The sequence below is a fragment of the Pseudophryne corroboree genome, chromosome 3, assembly GCF_028390025.1.
Source record: "Pseudophryne corroboree isolate aPseCor3 chromosome 3, aPseCor3.hap2, whole genome shotgun sequence".
Classification (NCBI taxonomy): domain Eukaryota; kingdom Metazoa; phylum Chordata; class Amphibia; order Anura; family Myobatrachidae; genus Pseudophryne; species Pseudophryne corroboree.
Genome location: NC_086446.1, coordinates 682,640,549 through 682,656,622, shown reverse-complemented (window position 1 = coordinate 682,656,622; position 16,074 = coordinate 682,640,549).

Here is a 16,074-nt window from a genome sequence, read left to right as displayed (position 1 = left end):
CGAGCGGGTCCCTCACGTGTATGGTGGCGGGTATTTAGGTAAGTCACTTCTGATTGTTTTATTATGTATCCTGACGAAAAACCATTCAAGATTTAAAACGTTGATATTCATCTAAATGACGCTGTGATCGTGTCCTGTGTGCCGCTGTTGAGATTTTGTATATATATATATATATATATATACATATACATACACACACAATCAGGATCACACACATAAAAGTAAAAATAAAAAGTTTTTATGTACTCTAATTAATTAAGCTATATAGTAGAAAGAGAGACACCTATTTCACATACATAAAAATAATCAGTAATTATGCACACCGATTAATTTGCTACATAGTAGATAATGTAACACTTACAAGAGGGATGTTAATACATTCCTTATTTAATAAGGATGTAAGGAGAACAGTTTTCCCAGTTTGCGTTCCAGTACATGGTTATGTGGAACGCAAACAGGAAATTCGTGCAGGGCCGGTTCTAGACCTTGTTGCGCCCAGGGCAAAAGTTTCCTCTGGCGCCCCCGACAGGCAAAACAGGGTTAGGCGCGTGCAAAAATTAGGGGCGTGGCTTTATAGGGAAGGGGCGTGCCCATGGGCAGCAAAGCAAAAAAACACAGGGGGGCCTACCCCCTACTTTACTCAGTTAGGCAGAGTATTGCAGCGGAAGCGCTTAAACAGTGTCACACCTCAAGATGCTACTCTTCTGCAACCTCCGACCTGCTCTCGGGGTCTTTATCATGGCCCAGGATGCTGAGCACCTCACTAGGCTGCGCTCTTTGTCGCAGGTCTCGCCATCCGAGGTCTGCCAGCTGGGGTCATCTCTTGGTCCTCTGCTGGAGTCCTCTTCTCTGCTCCGGGCTCCTGTCAGGGCCGTCCTCCGCACAGTCTTTCCAGGGTCCTACGGGTAGGTGGGGTGTCTTCAATGGTGCCTGCGATTCCTGTCACGGCCGGCGCTGCTCCTCCTCTTCTCCTTGTCAGGATGGGGGTCTTCTATAAACTCTCTAATCCGACTGCTGTCCCTCCGCCGTGACGCTGACGTCTCAACACCAGCCGCGGCTCTTTCAGATGCTCCATCTGGTCAGGCAGTGGAGTAGGCAACTATCCTCATCAAAGGGGTCCTTACTGTGGTCACTGGTTCTCTTGACGCTGCAGGCTCCTTCTCGCCGGCTCCTGATCTCATGATGCCGGTGGCCTCCAAGGTTTCTGTGGGCTGCAAATACTGGTCCTCAACTCTGCTGGTGGGTCTCTCCTCTCCGGCACCCCCATTTAGTATTAAGCGAGGACCTCTAATAATTGCTGCGTGATAGATCGGCGCCCAGGGGGGTTTGCGTGCGTGTATGAGCGCCCTTCACTATGCGGCACCCCGAGCAAGAATCCTGCTTGCTCGCGGCAAGAGCCGCTGCTGAATATGTCACTGGTTGGCCATCACTTGGTCACGTGGTGAGGTACCCAGAAGCTTGGAGATCTGAATGCCGCTTGCGTTCCACTGTGAGATTTGGTGGAATGCAGAGCGGAAGACGCGTCGTCAGTCCGTGGTCACGTGGGGTGGGCCACCTGGCGGCTCTAAGAGGGGAGAACGTAGTTTTAAGGAGGACATAGGGAGATACGATCGTGTTCTCCTTCCCTCATAATGACACTCTCAGCATGCTTCCATACTTTGTCAACTGTTGCTGCTGAATATAGCGGTAACAGATGACATAGTATGCGTTCCACCTCTAAGTTGTGGAATGCACACAGGATATGGGAAGATCCCGTTTGCAAGGGATCTTGGTAATTCACCTTATCTAGCCTGGTGATCCATGCACACAGTATCTATTTGGAATCTGTAAGTATTATGGGCTTTTTTACCATCTTGTTTGTGGCTAAAAGTCTCACTCTGTATATTGATAACAATGTAAGTTAATATTCATCTTGTGTGGAATAATTTATATAAATGTTTGTATTTTAGCGGAAATTCTGTTAATGGTTTTCAAATCTAATAATAGAATGAAGTAAAATATACTATTCTGATACTGTGCAGCAGCTTGTTAAATACTGGGTTGAGGCAATGGGGATAATTCAGAGTTGATCGCAGCAGCAAATTTGTTAGCAGTTGGGCAAAACCATGTGCACTGCAGGGGATCAGATATAACATGTGCAAGAGAGAGTTAGATTTAGGTGGGGTGTGTTCAAACTGAAATCTAAATTGCTGTGTAAAAATAACGCAGCCAATATTTACCCTGCACAGAAACAATATAACCCACCCAAATCTAACTCTCTGCAAATGTTATATCTGCTACACCTGCAGTGCACATGGGCCCTCATTCCGAGTCGTTCGCTCGTTCTTTTTTTTCGCATCGCAGTGAAAATCAGCTTAGAGCGCATGCGCAATGTTCGCACTGCGACTGCGCTAAGTAATTCTGCTATGAAGAAAGGATTTTTACTCACGGCTTTTTGTTCGCACCGGCGAACGTAGTGTGATTGACAGGAAATGGGTGTTACTGGGCGGAAACACGGCGTTTTATGGGCGTGTGGCTGAAAACGCTACCGTTTCCGGAAAAAACGCAGGAGTGGCCGGAGAAACGGGGGAGTGTCTGGGCGAACGCTGGGAGTGTTTGTGACGTCAAACCAGGAACGACAAGCACTGAACTGATCGCACAGGCAGAGTAAGTCTGGAGTTACTCTAAAACTGCTAAGTTTTTTTTGTTCGCAATATTGCGTAAACTTCGTTCGCACTTTTAAGATGCTAAGATACACTCCCAGTAGGCGTAGACTAAGCGTGTGTAACTCTGCTAAATTCGCCTTGCGACCGATCAACTCGGAATGAGGGCCATGGTTTTTCCCAACTGCTAACAAATTTTCTGCTGCGATCAACTCTGAATTACCCCAATATCTCTCCCCTCTTTTTTGATAAACATTTAGAATGACTATCTTTGTTCATATGTGTAAAGCAAATAGGAAAAAAAACCCACTTCTTTCTTTTTTAAGGAGCATATAATACTGTATATGTGGTTCCAGTATAATGCTCAGTGAATGTATTGGTCACCAGTGAGAGCGTTTTTTCATTGTCATAGGTATGTACTTGTGTATGTATATTGTACTGATGAACCTTGAGAGCTGAGTCACTTCTTAATTGACCACTTTTAACTATATCGATATAAGTGATTAATTATAATATCCTTAATTGTAGGGCATTTGTGGATGCCATTTTTAAGTAAAATTGGGACGTTCAAAGGAACAGACATCCCTGCCATTAATTGATAATTAAAACATACATATTGCAGGAAGTACCACAGTGTTGCAAGTCCTCAGCGGAGGGACTTATAGTCTCAAATCATCTGTCTTTTCAGTAAAATTGGTATGTTTAATCATATCTTTTATATATATATATATATATATATATATATATACAGTATATATATATATATATATATATATCATACACAGTGGGGCAAAAAAGTATTTGGACAGGCACCGATTGTGCAAGTTGACCCACTTGAAAAGATGAGAGGTCTGTAATTTCCATCATAGGTACACTTCAACTGTGAGGACAGAATCTGGAAAAAAAAAAACAACAGGAAATCACATTATATGATTTTTAAACAATTTACTTGTATATTCTTGTGGAAAATAAATATTTGGACACCTACCAAGCAGCAAGATTTCTGGCTCTCACAGACCTGTTACTTCTTCTTTAAGAAGCTCTTCTATCCTCCACTCGTTACCTGTATTATTGGCACCTGTTTGAACTGGTTATCTGTATAAAGGACACCTGTCCACACCCTCAAACACTCAGACTGCTACCTCTCCACCATGGCCAAGACCAGAGAGCTGTCTAAGGACACCAGGGACAAAATTGTAAAGCTGCACAAGGCTGGGATGAGCTACTCGACAATAGGCAAGCAGCTTGGTGAGAAGAGATCAACTGTTGGCGCAATTATTAAAAAATGGAAGAAATACAAGATCACTGACAATCTCCCTCGACCTAGGGCTCCATGCAAGATCTCACCTTGTGGGGTATCAATGATCTTGAGAACGGTGAGGAATCAGCCCAGAACTACACGGGGGACCTGGTCAATGACCTCAAGAGAGTTGGGACCACAGTCACAAAGGTTATCATTAGTAACACATTACGTTGTCATGGATTGAAATCCTGCAGCGCCCGAAAGGTCTCCCTGCTTAAGCCAGCACATGTCCAGGCCCGTCTAAAGTTTGCCAGTGACCATCTGTATGATCCAGAGGAGGATTGGGACAATGTAATGTGGTCAGATCAGAGCAAAATCAAACTTTTTGGTATAAACTCCACTTGCCGTGTTTGCAGGGAGAAGAATGATGAATGGCATCCCAAGAACACCATACCCACTGTGAAGCATGGGGATGGAAACAACATGCTTAGGGGGTGCTTTTCTGCGAAGGGGACAGGACAACTGATCCGTATTAAGGAGAGGATGAATGGGGCCATGTATCGTGAGATTTTGGGCAAAAACCTTCTTCCCTCAGTAAGAGCATTGAAAATGAAACGTGGCTGGGTCTTCCAGCATGACAATGACCCCAAACACACCGCCTGGGCAACTAAGGAGTGGCTCCGTAAGAAGCATTTCAATGCCCTGGAGTGGCCTAGCCAGTCTCCAGACCTCAACCCAATAGAAAATCTGTGGAGGGAGTTGAAAGACCGTGCTGTCCAGCAACAGCCCCAAAACATGACAGATCTAGAGAAGATCTGCATGGAAGAGTGGGCCAAAATACCTGCTACAGTGTCGTCAAGAACTACAGAAAACGTTTGACCTCTGTAATTGCCAACCGAGATTATATATTTATTTTCCGCAAGAATATACAAATAAATGGTTTAAAAATCGTACAATGTGATTTCCTGTTTTTTCTTTCAGATTCTGTCTCTCACAGTTGAAGTGTACCTATGATGGAAATTACAGACATCTTTTTAAGTGGGTCAACTTGCACAATTGGTGGCTGTCCAAATACTTTTTTGCCCCACTGTGTGTCTATATATATATATATATATATATATACAAACAGAAAGTTCAGCACCCCTCCCTTCTACTTGACTCCCCATTCTTGATCTCTTCCTTAAGTTGTTTTTTTTCCCTCTCTTTCTTTTTCTATAATGGAATATGCACCGTATAGACAAGACCTGCTAATGAGTCTCAATTTCCCCCCCCTTTTTTTTTTTGATGGACTAGCGGAGCTGAGACTCGCACTATTCTGTCAGATATATTGTTTTTGCCTGTAAAGAATGTATAGCCATTCCTCTTCTGTAGCTATTGGTCCAGTGCTTGTATTATCTTTGTTGAAGCGGTGTATACTTTTTTCACTTTTTATCATTTTCAATAAAAACAGACTATATAAAAAAAGAAAGTTCAGCACTCGCTCTGGGGTGGTGAGTCCTGTGGTTTTATATTTGTTGGTATATATATATATATATATATGTATATATAATATAACAGAAATTGGAAATTATCCTTGTCTCTCATCTTTATCACCCCAAAGTCATAACACCCCTGAAGAAGTCATTGTGATGAAATGCATAGGGTTCACCAATCTACAAATGATTGTGTCTCTGTATCTGTATTGTCTCACCCAGAGATTACACCTTCTGTTAAGGTGAGGGTGGGTTATACTAACATCTACTGTACATTGACATGCTTACTGTAATATTGGTGTAAGACAAATTTTATGTACAGTATGTTTTAAAGAATACATTGTATGAATAAAACAATGTCTGAGTACTATTATCTTTTTGGTGGATATTTCTGGTGAGAGGGTCCATTTCAGGTGTCCTGAATCTATTCAACCGTCACAGACTCTTGGTACATTCAACTGGTCTACATCTTCAGTCCTGAAGTGAATTCATACTAGCGCATTTGGATACTTTTTGTTTTATATATATATATATATATATGTATATATATATATATATATATATATAGTGAATTTCCATTATTTCAAATAACCATTTAAATACCAGTGTTAATATATACTGCGGACGCAAGTTGCATCTTATTACCATATACGATAATAGTGCGCTAAATGTCACAACACTATGTCCCTTAAGAGAATGCATGTAGTCACACACTTGTTATACTGAGGTCCAACTCTCAGAGATATATATATATATATTTATTTGATATTAAAAGGTATGCATACAAAATAACATGTACAGTATATAATTCAGTATAACATATATAAGTATAAGATAGGGTTACAGTGTTACAGTTACATAAGAAACAGTTACAGCCAGTATGCATCACCCTATCCCATAGGACAGTCCTCGCTATATAGACTCAGCAGCATGTCTTCCTTTCAGCAACTAACTCTCTATGCCTTAGAAACTACCTAGATCAAACAGTGGGAGTTAACAGTTTGTTGGTTTCAGTCTCCTTCCATTGGTCCAGGAGAGGGAGGTTTCTCATTTATTGTGTGTTATTGGTCAGTTCACATGTAAGCAATGTCCAGTTTTAAGATGCAGGTACAGGGGTTAAACAATGGGATTCTGCCCACAGGCTTTTGCAGGAAGTCCTTTGTTCTCATAGAATGTGACTTTATATTTATACATTTGATCATAACTAATTGTCGCAATGTGCTACAATGTATCTATAGCTATCAATTAATCCACACATTCTCCTGACCATTTTGACACTAAGCATGATATAATTAACTTGTTCCATCCCAATAATATATATCTGGTTTTACACTCTATTATAAAAATACAATATAATACAAGTCTGGTGCTGGACATGTTTTGTCTATGTGTAATTTATGTGTTGTATGAATATGTGTCTGTGTGCATCTTTATGGCGTTTCTCAGTGATTGCGCCTTTTACCGTATATATACACCGACCATGATGTACGGTAGAGAAGGATGTTGCATCCATACACGTCAATTGCGTCCTTACCCCACCACCGAGAAGCACCACTCTTGTTTGTATGTGTTCTTTTTCCGACTTCGACAATTATATATATATATATATATATATATATAAAAGGAAAAATGTAGGTGACCATAATAGTGGGCAGGAAGAGCAATTTTGGATTATTTGAAAACCATAACGAGATATCTTGGGTGTGGGACCCAAGTATAAACACAAAATGCCTTTCTGTTTCATATACACAAGCCTGAACGTAATTTTATACAACAATTTTAATCAATTTTGTGCATAAATCAACCTGTAATGTCTCCCTTTACTTGTAGAATACTGGTAGTGAGTAATAGCAGCTTGAAGGCATAAGAAAAGGCTTTCAGATATTCTGTGTGAAGGGAAAACACACAGCAATTAGATAATTTGAGGCTGAAAAACCTTACATCTATAACTAGTCTTAATCTCAACGAACTAACATTTTGGAAAAATATATATATATATTTTTTTATGTAACTCATGCTTTTATAAAGTACTAGCTGGAGTACCCGGTGTTGTCCAGGATTTTAAGAATGTCTGTTTACAAAAATAAATGTAAATATTAAACACACAGTATAAATAACATTGTAGATAGCTGAATACCTGTGCTTCGATATGGGATGAGGAAAATTAGAATGATAGTTGTTCGTTAATTTACGTTGGTTGGAGATCTAGTATATAGGCATATCTTGCTTCCCTGACGCACTTTGTGTATTGGCCAGACCCCTTTTTGGTCCCCCAAGGGACCCTGCTCTTCCCACTATACAACTGTCAGTCTGTGACTTCCTGCTGCCTCCATTCCCCTGCTCACATCATGTCAGTGCCCCTGTGAAATTCTCGGTTTTTTTACAGTTTCTTATATAGCGCAGCACATTATGGGGTATATTTACTAAAATTCGTAATGTTCAGAATTGGGTTGAAGTTTAAACACGACTGACATCGGTAGTGTTAATTTGCAACTTTTTAATTTTTTTACGACTCATTTACTAAGCTTTCGTATTTTGTGTTTTCGTATTTTTCGATGTCGATGTTATTCGTATATTTTTTTAATGCTTTCGCGACCGATTCGTGTATTTGCGGTCGTATTTTGGTGTATTTTACGGATTCGTATTTCAAAATTTTACGGCAGTCTTTTTGTCCCTTCCCGAACGCGTTATTTTCTAACTTTTGTTTTCGTCACTCGTCCGTGATTGGTTGTGTTTGTCATGGAGGAGTGTCTGTGCTCATTAGTATAAAAACGCCCCCAACCAGCCGCACCTCGTGGGTTTAGCTAGTGGAGAGGTGAGAAGAAGTTGGTGTTTTGGAGTTGGTGATTTGTTGGTCGGTTTTGGAGTTTTCTTGCAATTGTTGGGTGCTGTATTGTGTGTGTAAGCAGTCTTGTGATAATTGTTGTGTAGTTTCTTTAAAGTTTGTGTCATTTTTAGTGTTTTTGCTTTTTATTTACAGTCTATTGTCATTGTTTTTTTGTGAGTGTGTGTGTGTGTGTGTGTGTGTGTGTGTGTGTGTGTGGTTGGTGTGTTGTGTGTAGTGGTAGCGGAGGAGTGTGTTTTGTGTTTTTTTTATTAGTGTTATTTGTTGTTTGTCATTACTATGTCCCAGTCAGAGGTGAGTGAGAGGGAGGAGGTGAGTGAAAGGGAGGAGGTGAGTGAGGTGGAGCAGGTGAGTGAGGTGGAGGAGGTGAGTGAGGGGGAGGAGGTTAGTGAGGGGGAGGAGGGGAAGGTTGCTGCTGTGGAGTCGAGTGATAGTGACAGTGATGGCGGTGTTGCTCCGCAGCCACGCACCACTACCAAGACGGGCAGAAATGTTAAATTTAGCTATGCGGAAAATATGGCTTTGGTGCATGAGTTGATGCGCCATCATCGCCAGCTGTTTGGGCGTGATGCGGCCAAGGTTCCTTCACGCAGGAAAACTGTTCTGTGGGGGAAGGTAGAAGCGGCAGTAAACAGTGAGGGTGTGGTGAAGAGGACCGAGGACACGTGTCGGAAGAGATTCTACGACATCAAGCGCCGTGTCAAGGCAATGATGGCAAAGGAGGCTAAGTCAGCCAGGCAAACAGGGGGTGGCCATCCCTTTATAGCATCCTATAGGGAGTGGGAGGAACCTGTGCGGACCCTTATTCCGAATAAAGTTGTTGGTGCGACTAATGTGCGGGATTCGGATCGTCCTAGGCATGATGGTGAGTTGTTGTTTTTATATTTGCATATGTGTTTGTGCCTAATGAGTATTTTTAAAATGTTATTGTACTGTTAATATATTTATAGGTTAAAAACTGATTTGCTATTTGTGTTTGATTTGTACTGATTTTGTGTTTGTATAGTGAGGTGTTAGGCTTTTATGGTTTTGTGTATAGTATTTTTTTGCTTGTTCCATTTTGTAAGTTGTAAATTCTTGCATAGATGGCTTTAGTTGTAAAGGGTCATTAGTTACGTGTGAGTCACGTGTTGTTTAGAATGTTATTTTTTGTGCTTTATTTTTTCTTTGTTTAATGTATGTTGTATTTTACTTGTCTTTGTGGGCAATATGTTAGTGTAGATGGCTAAGTATTGTATGTTTAGTTTATATCACTTTGCAATTTTTTATTTTTACTAAAAATTTAAATGACATATTTTCATATTAATGTAATACTGACAAATATACGGTAATACATGGGTGTATATTCAGCTGTTGGCCATGGAAAACTCCTTGCACTATGTTTTTGTATTTGGAAATGGAACCTCATTAGCCTTTTCACAAACAATGAAGCAACCCATTTATTAAATATTTATTGCTAGAAAGTGTACTCATAATGGTAATCATATGGCCACATCACAAAATGTTGCTGCTTCCAGAAGTGCACACTGTAATTAATGGTAATAAACCCCAACTTAACCTTTTTACAGTACGAAAGCAAGCCACCACTTCCAGACCACAAGCAACACTGTCAAGAGCTGTGGATGCTGGCGATACAGGTAAGGCAAAATTGCCACCACTTAATGTGCCCACCACAAAATTTCCAAACAATCTAATGTTTGCATTAATCCATAGGAACTTCAACATCGCATCACAGTCCACAAAGACATTCTTCACAGGGGTCTGGCAGCCACACGAGTAGGCCTACCAAGAGACGTCATCCTGATGTGGCACCAACACCAGCATTAAGCCCACCCCAACGTCGTATTTCGACTGTGTTGCCTCAGCCACCAGAACACATTTTGGAGAGTCCTCAATCACCGGAACCACATTCCCCTCAGCTGTCTGGTGAGTAAACACAAAACACAAATTAAAAATAACATACTTACACACTGTTTTTGCACACAAAATACACATCAGCAAAAAAAAAAAAAAAAAAAAAAAAAAAACACTATTCATAGTACTTATCCACAGCAGCAAGCACATGGCTTGCAAAATAAAAAGGACCCAGTCTCCACTTTACAAGTTGCGCAAATTTAGAGTGTTCTCTTACGCCTTACAGTAGTATTGTGTTGTAATTATTTTATGTAATAGGCAAAAATTGTGCTTCAGGTAGATTCACACCCTTTCACAATGGTGATAGAATTCATATTGTCATTTACTGTTTGATATTTTAATGCAAGTACGATATGGCGGATGACAATTCACTTTTTTCCATGGGGTAAACTTTGTACATCTGTGTGTTTGTTTCGTAAGTGTGGTCTTTGTCAAACATGTGTCCACTTTTGTTTTTATTTAAATTTTGACTTCATACAAACCTACATAATTGGCCTTTTTGATTGTGTATACGAGTATTGCTGCACATCCTAATTTTCAATCGAAAAATGTTTGACAAACAAGTCTAGAAAGTTTAAGTAAATAATCAAACCAACATAACTAAAAAAGATCCTCAAATGTTGTCCCCTTAAACCCCATACAGAACCAGACATCATGCCCCCGGAAGCCCAGCAGGAATCTGAAAATCAGGAAACATACACACTCCATCTGCAAGCAATAGACGTTAACCAACCTACCACGCTTTAGGAAAGTACCCCGCCACCCCAAATTTCACCACACCCACAATTGAGCCAAACAAACCCCCCGCCACAACCTGACCAATCATTTTGGGGAAATTGGAACCAACAACAGGCACAGAATCTTCAGTGCCTACGCACACACACTCAATACCTAGCCAGTCTGCCCCATCATCTACCGAGGCTGTGTAGAAACACAAGCAGGCTCAATGTCCAGCTATGCAGAATCGCAAACAGTATGGAGCAGATGAGAGCAGATAACAGCCAACTTATTGTTATCTTTCAGCGCAACACCGCCATCAACAAGCCATCATTCAGTTAATTCAAAGTAATCAAATATCAGAAACCATGTCCCGCATCATAGACAACAACACAACAGCCACAACACAACTTACCGCAACCCTGGCCAACCTCAGTCAAAATATTAATTTGTTGGCACAACACCAACAAGGTTCCAGCTCAGGGACCACCACACCTACCCAGACCCCAATTTCATCACCAGTTCGAAGATCAAGCCGAACCCGCTCCAATGTCCAAACCAAACCCACGTCAGCCATCAAAGAACAGCCTAAGAAATAACCAACCCTGCAGCTGGAGCCACATTGTTCACAATCCTAGGCCTACAAAATAGCACTTTTTTGCAACGAAAACACATGTTGTACAGTAATAAATGTGACAAATGAATGATGTGCAATGTGTTATTTAAAAAAAAAAATCAGTTTAACGGGATAATTCATTGCGTTATCACACACATGTGTTGGCACTATTCTAGCATCATTACTAACATGAAGGTTTACAACATCACAGGCATAATTATGTTCAAACAATTTTGTAAGGTTGTTGTTAGGCAATGTGTGTTAGGCAAATTGGCACACATTACTCAATGTCCATTATGTTGTGGTAATGAGGTTACATATTTAAAACAAAACAAACACAAACAATAGCCTTAAAAAATAATGCTTGTTAGGGCATACTAATTTATTATGTAGTATTGTGGCAAACATTACCTTAGAATTGGAAAAAAAACTTTTTCAAAACAAAACACATAATTACTAACATAAATCTATATACAAATAGCTAAGTAACTGATACCCAACAGTTAGACATAAACACATATAAAGCAAATTAACAACACTCAGCTGACTAGATCTAGAGAGAGCAAGAGCCACATTACTACAGAAATTACATTGGTGTGCCTTAAATGTTCATATACAAAGCACACAGCCAAATTACCTTACCGCTAAAATGTGCCAAAATCAGGTCTTGCCTTACCTGCCTCCCTATATCTGTACTCACAGTGTCGCCAGATGTTTCTAACTCCTCTGCTTGCTGACTGTTTTCTTCAGCATCATCAACATGTGGCAGATGTTGCTGCAAACACATGTTATGAAGAAAACAGCAGCAGAACACAATCCTAGTCACCTTTAAGGGACTATACAACAAAAGCCCGGCAGATTTATCCAGACACCGAAACCTTGATTTCAGTACACCAAAACATCATTCTATCACATTCCGTGTAGACTTATGTGCATGATTGTAATTGTGTTCAGCAGGGGAATCAGGGACGGACAATGGAGTCAGAGGCCAAGAGTAGAAGCCATAACCCCCATCACCTGAAAAACAGAGATTGCCAACATTGAAAAATATTGAGGCACAAACACAGTGCTACCATAATCGGCAGGTTGAGGTAAACACAAAATTTAAAGCAAAAAAATGGTACATATCCAGCAGCCAGCCATCCGGCATTTCTCCAGCCTCAAATTTATCAAAGAGGGATGACTGACTGAGGATGAAGAAGTCATGCCAGCCGCCAGGGTAACCCACAACAACACTCATAATTTTGAGATTCGCATCACAAACCACCTGGACATTAGTGGATTGGGCAAAATGTCTATTTATATAAATATATTGCCTGTCCATAGGTGGTCTCAGCTCAACATGTGTGCAATCTATGGCACCCAGCACATTTGGCATGCCAGCAAGCTCATAGAAAGCTACCCTGACTGCATGCCACTGAGACTCCTGGGTAGGGAAGCAGATAGAGGCATCTATGTGGGGTTCCAATGCATCCAAAACCTGTGTACATTCCAAAATATAAGGTTAGTGTTTTAAGCACTTTGTTAAAATATACTGTATAAATTCACATTACACAATACAAAAATGGGGCATAGAGGAGTATGTATGGTTTGCCTCACCTGATTTAAATATTTAGAAAATGTGGACTGTGAGATTCCTATTACATCGCCTGTCACAGCCTGAAAGCTGCCAGTAGCCATAAAGTGCAACACAGCCAGGAGTTTGTGCAGGCCTGAGACAGAGCGAGAGCGTGCTGTCTCAGGGTCTAGGTCCAGTTTGACTAGGTCATACAGACGGAAAATGTTGTTCCAATTTAGCCGGAACATCTGTATGACCTGGTCATAACGCCCCCTAAATAAACGAGGCCTGTGCAGCCTCTGCGGCACCTGTACAACCTGCTGACCATGTTCAGTTTCCTGGCCCTGGTTTCTTGTAGCCTCATGGAGCAGTCTCAGGAATCCCACAGCAAAACAAAATTCACTGCTACACACGGCAGCAGCCATTTCAGAGTGATTGATTTCACAAATGTGCTTGCCCACCTTTTAAAGGGCCAAAAATGCAGGTGTGATTAATGATGAAGTCGAAACACATGTAAACATGCTTCTCAAAAGCAGGTCTACTTTTTTATCGTGATTTTTTACGATTTGTATTGTTTTATGACCGCAAATGCACTTTCACGGTGGAAATTACAAATACGAATGAATAGTAAATGACCAAGTTCTATATCTAAACAGCCGTGTTTGACTGATAGTGTATTCATTCATATTTCGGAACTTGGGCCGCCCAAAAAATACAAATGCCCTCATCACTCCCGAGATTTGAGTTTAGTAAACTCCCGAGATGACACTTTGAAGAAAAAACACTAAATCGGTCAAAATCGGGAGCCTAGTATATATACCCCTATGTATCTCCTGATATACTCTGTGCTGCTGGGGGACCGTGCTACTTCCACTATATAACTCTCAGTGTGTGGGTTTGTGCTACCTGCATTCCCCTCCTCAATTCATGTCACTGGCCCTGTCACATGCAGCCCTGTCATCACTGACATATCATGCTTGTCCTGGTATTGTCTGTGCTGCTGGCCCACCCCTAGGGGTGCTAGTGGTGTGTTACCCCACAGTGTTTGTTCCAAGAGTGTAAGTCATATGTGTAGCAAGTTTGGTGTAAATTGCTTCAGGCATTCCAAAGTTATGCTGTCTGCTGAAAAACTCTGTGCTGCTGCCTCACCCCTAGGGGTGCTAGGGGAGTCTAACACCCACAGAGTTTGTTCCCAGATTGTAAGTTAGAAGTGTACCAAGTTTGGTGTCAATTGCTCCAGGCCTTCCACCGTTCGGCTGTCTGCTGACATACTCTGTGCTGCTGTCCCACCCCTAGTGGTGCTAGGGGTGTCTGACCCCCACAGAGTGTTCCCAGATTGTAAGTCAGAAGTGTACCACATTTGGTGTAAATTGCTCCAGGCCTTCCACTGTTCTGCTGTCTGCTGACATACTCTGTGCTGCTGTCCCACCCCTAGGGGTGCTAGCGGTGTCTGACCCCCATAGTGTTTGTTTCCATAGTGTAAGTCATATGTGTACCAAGTTTGTTGTAAATTGCTGCAGGCATTCCAGAGTTATGCTGTCTCCTGATATACTCTGTGCTGCTGTCTGCGCCCCCAGGAGTGCTAAAGATTTCAATTGTTTTAATTGCCTCCGCTGTGTTTTAATATGCTCGTATGTAAAATTTCACGATCTTCGCTTGTAAACTGTGAATTTGTATAGAAAGACAGAAGGACAAATTTTCATTTTTATATATTAGATTTGTGCCTCTGTGCTGGTGACCGGCATAAATTTCTCTTGTTATATAAAAGTCTGTTGTCCAAGTGAAACTGCTGCCTTTGGATCGATCTCTGTAGCTAACAATCTACAGTCAATCTTTTCAGCAAGCAAGTTGTGAGCCCATGAAGAGTGTAACAGGAGTTTAAAGACAATTACAGGTGACATAGAATATAATGCAGTACAAGGTGTGCAATGACACAATGTTTTTTGCAATCAATTTAAATCAAAATAAGAGTTATGTAAACTTACCCTTGTTAACTGTTTTTTCTTCGAGGTCCATGGGACCCACAGGGCTAACCTTGGGGTATGCTTGGCGGAGACCAGGATTCAAGTACCAAACAGCAAAGCATTGAGCCTCCCAGGATGCACTGAGTTCCTCTCCCAAGCTCAGGCTCTTCAGTTTTAGATTACAAGCCCAAAGCAGGAGTTGCAGAGGAGAGAAGGAAGAACGGTACACACAGGAAACACACTTTCACTTGTAGGAGAAAGGAAATGCTGACCGAGAGAAGTAACCCATTGAAGCTATGTGCGTCAGGGTGGCTGCCCTGTGGATCCCGTGGACCTCGAAGAAAAAGAGTTAACAAGGGTAAGTTTTACCATAACTCCTATTTTCTTTTTCAGGATCCATTGTCTCCACAAGGTTAACCTTGGGGATGCCCCAAAGCAGTTGTAATAGGGAGGGAATGCTCTAAAGCTGAAAGGAGGACATTGTGGCCAAAGGTTGTATCCTGAAAGGCAAATGTATCAAAGGCATAGAACCTAAGAAACGTATGGGCAGAGGACCACGGAGCAGCCTTGCAGAGTTGTTCATCAGATGCGCCACGGCGGCCTGCCTACGAAGGTCCAACAAAGCAAATACAGTGAGCAGAGACTGTACTGGGTACTGACAGGTCAGCTTGTGTGTAGGCCTGTGAGATGGTGAAGCAGAGCCATCAATCTAAAGTTTGTTTATTAGTCGGCCATCCCCACTTGTGGATTCCATAGAGGAAAACTAGGAATCTGTTTTCCTAATGTAACTGGTACGGTCCACGTAGATCTTGCGAGCTCGGACCACATTCAACAAAGCTTCCTGAGGGGAAAGGCCAGGTGTATGAAAAGCCTGTACCATAATTTCCTTGTTGATATGGAACTTAGAGACCACCATGAGGCAGTATCCCTGTTTAGTCCAAATGAAAGCCCTGTTATGATGAAAAATCAGAAAGGGGGGACTGCAGGAGAATGCCCCCCAAGTCAGAAACTCTGCAGGCTGAGGCTATGGCCAAGAGGAAGAGAGTCTTCGTGGTCAACCACTTGAGGTCAACAGTATGCAATGGTTCACAGAGAGGCTGGAA